Here is a 9447-nt window from a genome sequence, read left to right on the forward strand (position 1 = left end):
TAGGCTAACTGATACCACTGTAGGATTTTAGATACTCTAAGCGGAATTTCATGAATCATATTCATAAGCATCTAATAACCAAGATCATTACATAACACATAAAGAACATATAATTGTACCTTTGAAGCGTGATTCCACGTGCGATCGAGCAAGAACAATGGGAGATAAAGAACCTCAAGCGTGATTCCTCTACTTGGTCCACGGGCACAGATTAAACCTCTACTAATGCTAGTTAGTCGTGATTGAACCCTTCAATCAACCTTCTACAGAGAGGAGAGGAACGAACCAACCAAGAACCACCACCACGAGACACCACGCGCCACCTTAGGGTGGCCAGCCGTACGAGGGGGTGAGAGGGGAGGGCGTGCGTGAGAGTGAGAGACAGAGAGCTTAGGGTTTTGGAATTGGTTGCTTGTTACACAATTTACTAACTTGTAGTAAATTGTGACTTGATGCAACCCTAGGCATCTTATTTATAGATCATATCTCTAAATAAGAGTCCATGTCAAGCCCAAATACCTAACTCTAATCTAACTACTCTAGCCTAACTCCATTCATGGTATGTCATATCCTCATGAGGCCCAATAATGGGCCCCTAACTTGTTTAACCCAATACCCTTGTTGTGTGACCTTATAAGATCCATTTTAGAGGACTTTTAACTATTTGACTAGCCAAAAGATCATTTTTCATAATCTAGCAATAGACAATGACGACCCAAAAGAATGAACTTATTATCTCCATAATAGTGATCCATGATATATCTAGTAACTGCACTTATCGAAGACATAATTCCTTCACAAACAACCTTTTAACAGTAACTTTGATGGCTTAAATATTGAGTATTGTGTTAAACTAATGATAAATAATAAAGATTACCGTGCATAGTACGGGACCTAACCTAGTTTTACATATGTCAAAATAGTTGTTTAATTAATGTCCCGTAAAAAAAATAAAAAAAAATAAAAAAGTAGTTGTTTAATGAATGTGTTCAAAATTTCAAATCAATACAAACATAGTGTCAAAATATTAAATGACAGATATTCTCAGTAAACTTTGGTATCCATTTGATAAACACTACATTAAAAATCTTAAACACGTCTGAGAGTGAGGGATAGCTCAAGTGGTTAATGTTTTCCTTCCGATTTCAGGAGATTCTAAGATTGATTCTCATCCCTGTTCTTGTGGCTCTCTCAACATTAAAAATAAAAATAAAAAAAATAAAAAAAAAAATCTTAAACACGTCTTCTTAGATTAATAACTTGATTGAAACAAGAAAATATACTCCAAAAATTGTTTTTGGACAAATCGATAGTGAAACCTTTTGTTTTTGTATAAGATAAGACAATAATATCTAATTATATATTATTGCCTACCATTTTTTATTTTGAGAAGGTTTTGTGTCTGGCTGGCCACACGGTGTGGCCAGCTAACACATGACAAAAGTAACCCCACCGACTTAGTAATCCCTGACCAGGTAAATCCTCCGATCAAGTAACCCCTGACCGACCAAATAACTCCTGACCGACCAAGTAACCCCTCCGACCAAGTAACCTCTGACCGACCTAGTAACCCCTAACCAAGAAACCCCTGACCGAATTTAGTAACCTCTGACCAAGTAACCCCTGACCGAACTAAGTAACCCCTGACCGAATTAAGTAACCCCTCACCGGATCTAGTAACCCCTCACCAAATCTATTAACCTCTGAACAAGTAACCCTTGACCGAACAAAGTGACCCGTGACCGGACCTAGTAACCCCTTGTTCAATTGTAGACAACTATGACAAGTGTACGTATCTATTTCAATGCATTGATACAAAACTACCTGAGTTTCACAATCTCACGAGATCTACCATTTATTTCGAAGAAAAGCACCTTAATATACAAAAATAATAAGATACACACTACTAGTAGTCAGTAATCGCAAGATTCAATCTGAGTTTGCATTTAAAATACATGCAATTATGTGGATTGATGATTTGATGAATGTAAAACTATTACGGAGTACAATAATCCCATAAACAACAGTAAAATTCAACGAAGACAACGAAGACGGTGACGCCCGCGACGGCGGAGATGAAGATGACAGCAGAGGAACAGAAATCAATAGGAAATTGGAGTGAAATTGATAAATTTGTACCTAAACCTATTGAAATTTGGGGGAAATGTTAGGGTTTGGAACTTCGAGGAGATTTGGGTTGGTTTGGAGCTGCGACGACGACGAAGACGGCAGAAGTCAGATGCTCTGACCATTGACAGTTACAGAGAGAAGGTTAGTAAGAGAAAATGAGAGGAGAGGATATAGAGAATTTTAAAAATAAAAAATAAAAATGTGGCGATGTGACCAGCCACACATGAAAGTTGGTATTTTATTTTGACAAATTTTTAAAAAGGCCAGTGTACAATACTTATTGTATGGCGCGGCCCAATTGGAGGAATTATTGTCCTCTTTTCACGTGTCAGGTTTTGGGATTATTTTTACTTTTTTACTAGATATAAGCCCGTGCGATGCACGATTCTACTAATCATTTTATTTAATTTAAAATTGTGTATATTTATGAAGATCATTCATTAAATATATGGATAAAATTCCTAATATCATAAGATAATTTTTTAATTTTAACACTAAACTTATCTTTTGTTGTTTTATTTATTTTATGTGACGCTTGAATTTAAAATCCCAAACCTTATTCACTAATTTTGCTTATGTGACAATTTAAATTTTTAATTCAAAAAAGAAATGAAAAATCTCGTTTTTTTTATTGATCAAAATAAATCTTTTGCCTATGCGTTTATTTAATATACTCGTTATGTTTAAAATGTCAGTCTCATTTATAATCGTTTAACTATAAAATATTATGGGGAATTAGTCAAATTAGTTTTATTCGTCTCGATGAGTACGTTATTAAAATCAAACTTTTACAATATTTTCTAGGGAGAGATTAAAGATATTTGTGATTAAAAATTTGCATCCATATATGTAAAAAAGATAATTATTATTATTTTTTTTTAGAGTAGATAATTATTGGTTTTTAAAAATAATTTAAATTTTAATTATTCTCTATTCGTTGTTTTTACCTATGTGTTAAAATTCTTAAATCTTATTCGTCATTTTTGCTTAGGTGGCGAGTAAATTTTTTAATTCTAAAATAAATTATTAATCTAATTTTTCATTGGACAAAATAATACCTTTTCTTATGTGGCGCGCCAAATGCTCAAGAAGAATGTCTACTTTATTTATATATATTAGATTTACCTCTTTCTGATTCTTTCCTTTTCCCCTGAAGCTCTTTTTGATTTGTTTTCTCTCTCCTCTTTTCTTTTCTATGAGTATATTTCTGGTTTTTATTCAATTATAATCTCTTTATCCTCTCTCTCCTCTTCATTGCATTTTCATCTTACTTCTTCTCCTTTTTTTTTTTTTTTCTTTCTGATGTTAATTTTTTTTAGTAGAATCAACTCAATTAGTGGATAAAAAATCTTTGAAAAAGAAAAAAGTTAAAGTGAAAATGTGTCCTATTGAAGATTGTAATGGAGAATGTTTTTCTAATGTTCAGCGTTTTGTAATGAAGGTTTGATAACTTTTTTTTTATTTTGTTTTTGTTTTCGTTTTTTGTAGTGTTTGTTCTGCAATGGTGAAGAAGATCAGAGTACAAAGAAGTCGTTAGATGCTGAAGGTTGAATTCAGGTTTTTTATGGGTCACTTTTTCGTATAAAATGGGTGACTTTTGAGCATAAAAAGGTACCTTTTGTGGATAGAAAGGGTAACTTTTATGCATGAATAGGATACCTTTTATGGTAGATTGGGTAACTTTTATGAATAAAAAGGGTACTTTTGTGGGTAAAAAGAGTAACTTTTATGAATGAAAAGGGTACTTTTTGTGGGTAAAAAGGGTAACTTTTACGAATGAAAAAGGTATCTTTTGTGGGTAGAAAGGGTTATTTTTTATGCATGAAAAGGGTACCTTTTGTGAAAAGAAACGGTAACTTTTGATTAATTAGAAGGTTGATTGTATCGAAATTATCTTCCGTTTCATTTGGTTTTGATGTTTGTGCTGAATTTGAATCAATTGATTTACGAGGAACCATTTGATTTTCTATAATCAATCGATTTAAATTGATTTCGACAGAAGAATTCGAGTTCTCAAAATCACCTAACAATGGAGTTTCAATTTGCATCTCCAGCCTCAAGGTACTCGAATTCGCGTTTTCTCTCTACGTTTTCTCACTTTCTCTCTCCTCCATTGTTATTCTGCGATGTTTAACTTCGAACTCTTTGATTTTCACGTGTTCTGTTATAGAAATTAAAATAAAAATAAAATAAAATAAACTCGTACACGTGCAAGCGCCGCCGATTTACAATAAATTTATTATAAACCGGGGGTATGTAAAAGTTTTTGTTTTATTTTTTATTTTACAGAAATTTTAAGAAACATTGCTAATTTTGATTGTTTGACATCTTCCAAACGCTTGCCGTCTACAACATGGGCTTTATTTGTTTTTTTTTTTCCCCCTCTACTCACTCTACCGCCTCTACGTACGCTTTAACCTAATAAATACTTGATCCCAACGTAATCTCTTCTATAAATCAAAACCTAAAAACCAATTTCACATATACATTCATAGATCACGCCCTGAACAAATTAACCTTAAAAATCACAACAATGTCATCCACCACCAACACTACCACTCTCTTAGGCCCTCCTAAAATCCCCCTTTCTCCTCTTCCCTCCGTCGCCACCGCCACGTCTGATAACAATAAATCGGATTCTTCTTCTGATTCTTCTTCTGATTCTTCTTCTGATTCTTCCCGTTTTTCTTATCACCCTCATTTAGGCTACACTGAAAATGGTTCCGCAACCTACAAAAACTCCGGTAACCCGGCCGTAGACTTCTTCTTCCATGTTGTCCCTAAATCGCCATCATCAGATATCATCCGCCTTTTACGACTCTCTTGGGAACACAACCCACTTTTAACCCTTAAGTTGATCTGTAATCTTAGGGGTGTTCGAGGTACCGGTAAATCAGACAAAGAAGGGTTTTACACTGCCGCTTTATGGCTCCATGAAAACCACCCTAAAACCCTAGCCCTTAACATGGGCCCTATTTCGGATTTCGTGTACTTGAAGGATATGCCTGAGATTCTCTTCCGTCTTCTAGAAGGTTCCAATACTAGGAAGCGTAAGGAGGATTTCCTCTTTGCCGTATCGTTACGGAAGACGTGTCCGGTTTATGAGTCGGAGGCTGATGATGAGAAGGTTAAGCATGGAGGATGATGATGATAGCGATAGTGATAGTGATGATAGCGATAGTGAAAGAAAGAGGAAATTAAAAGAGGATAAAAAAAATTAAGGATGAAAAGAAAGAGAAGGAAAAGAAGGAGAAGAAAGAGAAGTCTAGGGTTTTGAGGCTTCATAGGAAGAATGAGAGGACTAACAAGATTTTAAACAAGTATAATCAAGAATCCGATTTTCGGCTTTTGTACAATTCAATAGCTGATATTTTTGCTGAATTATTGAAAAAAGATATTGAATCCCTTCAAAAGGGTGATTTATACAAATTAGGCCTTTCTGCAAAGTGGTGTCCAACAATTGATTCTTCATATGATGAAGTAACATTGCTTTGTGAAAGCATTGCGAGGCGAGTGTTTCCTAAGGAAGAGTATGAGGAATACAAGGACATGGAGGATGCTCACTACGCTTTTAAGGTCCGTGATCGGTTGAGGAAGGAGGTATTAGTCCCTCTAAGGAAGGCACTTGATATACCCGAGGTTTATATAAGTGCTAAGAAATGGGATACATTGCCTTACAATAAGGTCCCTTCAGTAGCAATGAAATTGTATAAAACATTGTTTTACAAGCATGATGAAGAAAGATTTATGGAATACTTGGAGAAGGTGAAGAGTGGAAAGGCAATGATTGCAGCCGGGGCGTTGCTACCTCATGAGATAATTGCCTCATTAGATGAAGATGAAAATGGCGGTGAGGTGGCCGAGCTTCAGTGGAAGAGAATGGTGGATGATTTAGCCAAGAAAGGGAAGTTGAACAATTGTATGGCGATTTCTGATGTTTCGTGTTCTATGATGGGGGAGCCAATGGAAGTTTCGGTTGCTCTTGGACTATTGATTTCGGAGTTAAGTGAGGAACCATGGAAAGGAAAACTAATAACATTTAGTAGTAATCCGCAATTTCATACCATCCAAGGAAAAACATTGAAAGAAAAGACGAATTTTATTAGGCGAATGGATTGGGGAGGGAGTACTGATTTGCAGAAAGTTTTTGACAGGATTTTGGAGGTGGCAGTAAGAGTGAAAATTCCTGAAGAACAGATGATAAAGAGGCTGTTTATTTTCAGTGATATGGAGTTTAATCAGGCTTCGCAGTGTGCTTGGGAGACGGATTATAAGGTGATACAGAGGAAGTATAAGGAGAAAGGGTATGAAAAGGTGCCTGAAGCTGCTATGCTTGCTGCTGTTGCTAAGCCAGAGTATGATACGCTTGTAGTTTATGATTAAATAATTAGGGTGATTTGTAGTTTTGGCTGATAAAATTGAGAGGTTTAGTTATCTCTGTATAATGATCTGATGACTTTTAGTTATGTCTGTTTTTTTTTTTTTTTTTTTTTTTTAAATTATATTTCTTGCCAATGCTACACACTCTGCCTTGTTCAAGAGTTACTACTTACTCTACAACAATTTCGTCGTGAGTGACCTGATAAATTAGACTAAGGAAATGACATGCTTCAATTACTTGAAAGGCATAATTGAGCCTCATCAGGATCATGTCAAATGATAATATGATATGTTATTGGCTTACAATCATTGACAAGTTGATCGGATTTTATTTAATCACTTACACTTACTATAGCTTGATTACAGTATAGAGCAGTATAAGTATACAATTTTTCTCTGAATTGCTCATAATTTGTCAGATTGTATTGGTTTCTACCACAATTCTGAAATCTTACAAGATCTAAGACTGCGAGCTATGCTGATCAAATATAAACTAGTTTCTGTATATTTATAGGCTGCTTCCCTTAATGTCTGTGAACACTAAGGTACATTATTGACGAGTTCAATAAATTCAGAGGCTTTGTTCCGCAAAAACTACCTTTATACTTGTATGAATTATTGAAGCAGAGTTGCAAAGTTTGTGTCTGCAAACACCAAGGTACGCAATTTAAGTTACAAATTTCATAATACAAAACCACTGTGAGAATCATCACTTCCATAGGTGTTCTCTTATTAAATGTTGGAGACAAATTCCAATTAAAGGCTAGGGTTGATACATAAGGATAAGTTGTTACAAGGACTGGTGGTCGCTTCTTCTTCAGATGATGCATCATATGGAACTCTAAATTTTTAGAAATCCAAGGATGATACTGAGTATAAGTTTACAGTGGCAAAAAAGTTATTGTCAAGCTGAATTTTTCTACTACACGTGGAAGTTCAATAATCTTCGTATGTATAGTCTTGATTAGAACATATATATACAAAACAAATAAACGAAATATGATCATTGGAATATATTCGTATAATGACTAAGTGCCTAATGGCCATACCACATTGTGACATTGGCCATTGAACATAGACACCCCTGAACTTATTGCCCTTGGTCAATTTTGTACGAATTTCATCAAAGAATTTGAGCAAATAATAAATTTGGTCAATTTTGTGTTAGCTGATTTTTCAATTTAAAGAAGCTAAGGCTCCTACAAGTATAATGTATATGATCTCACATTCTCACCTTCACAGAAAAGGTGAATAAGCTCAATTATACAATGGCAACATTTTGGAATATTCTTACTCGTTTTTTATATAATTACTACCAATTCTTTGCAAACTCGTGCATAAAATTTTCTATCGTTGTTATTAGTTATTCAACTTATATTGTCAACGTGCTTGCGTAAAATGTAACTTTGCCAAGTGATTCTTTGGTTTTTTCATGTGTGACATTAATAGTACTACGAAATATTTAATGAATACTTGTATGATATATAATACGAAGGATCGCGTCTCACCTCAAATACTTGTTATTTCCTAGGTCTTTAAGCCTTTAATTTAGAGATGGTAGTTGCACTGATCTGAATACCACAAAACATACAATGTTTAGTGGCTATTGTGGCTAGAGCAACATTAACCAAACAAACCGGAATGACCAATAAGAGAAATTGATACGTATCCTTTATTTTCTCTCCTACTCTTTAAATCACAAATAATCAAAAAAAAAAAAAAAATACTCAGAAGAGATCAAAATAAGGAAGAGAAGCAAAACATAATCGAAAGCATGAATTCAAAAAGAGTGGTGATATCATGGATTTCCCCTAAATTGAGCCGTAGGACGTATGTCATTGCTCCTACAAGACCATTACAAGTTTTTTTTTTATATTTTTTGTACTTTTATTTAAATGATATAGATCAATGGATATGAATTTGCACAAGCAATCGGCTTATTTCTAAATGTTATATATACATTCACAAAATATCATATCAAGATTTTTAACTGCGTACTATGTTATTTATCTAGAAACACATTTTATAACAATACTATCTTTTGAAAGAGGATAAATCGATAGGAATTTCACTTCTCAGGGATAGACCTTGATGTATACTGTAATGTATTGTGTCGTTAAAACTAAGATAAATTTTAATTTGTAGTCATTTAAACAAGAAGTAGAATCACATTGATTTTTTTTCCTTGAATCCATTTCATCAATCATCAACAATCGAATTTATCTGTACTATTAAGTGAGACTCTATTTCATCAATCATCAACAATAAAATCTATATAAAAGATCCATCACACTAACATTTCACAAAGAAACAATTCACATATCAAAACAAGTGATTCATCATTTCATCGAATGTAATAGTGTAACCCTAAAGCTATAACTGTAATTGTGTAACGATTGTATTGTAGAAGGTATTTGGAATAGGGAAATCAGAGAAAGAAAAAGAGGTAGACGACGCATGTCAAAAGGCAAAAGAAGCAACTCATGCAGTGAAAGAAGGTGCACAACAAATCAAAGAAACGGGTGAACATGTCAAAAGCACGGCTGAGAAAGTGTCACAAACAGCAGGTAACATTGTTAACAAAATGAAGGAGCCAATTATAGGTGCAATGAGCAATGCTTGGGGCAACACCACTGAGAATATTGAGGACAAAGTTGCTGAAAAGATTAGAGACAGAGTCATGGGAAAAGAAGACAAAGAAAAAAATGATGATGAAAAGTCTAAGTAATTAATCCAGTATTAAAGTTTAGCAATACCTATTATACACTCGGATTTATCGTATATCCAAAAGTCTTGTTATTTTGACAGTTTGTACAATTGCTTGTTTGTGAGTACGTAGCAATGAAAAATAAGTGTGGGTGCTTTATGTACATTGTACACTTGTTTGCGAAGTAGACACAATCTATCCTAGAGCTGTCAAAAGCTGACCCGACCCGA

General features: G+C 34.3%; 1 pseudogene; it reads left to right on the forward strand.

Moving 5' to 3' along the window:
* The first annotated feature begins 4663 nt into the window (after positions 1-4663).
* LOC145581161 (uncharacterized) lies at positions 4664-9238 on the forward strand (annotated as a pseudogene).
* The last annotated feature ends 209 nt before the right edge of the window (positions 9239-9447 follow it).

This window comes from Chenopodium album, chromosome 15 (genome assembly GCF_948465745.1).
Source record: "Chenopodium album chromosome 15, dcCheAlbu1.1, whole genome shotgun sequence".
NCBI lineage: Eukaryota > Viridiplantae > Streptophyta > Magnoliopsida > Caryophyllales > Amaranthaceae > Chenopodium > Chenopodium album.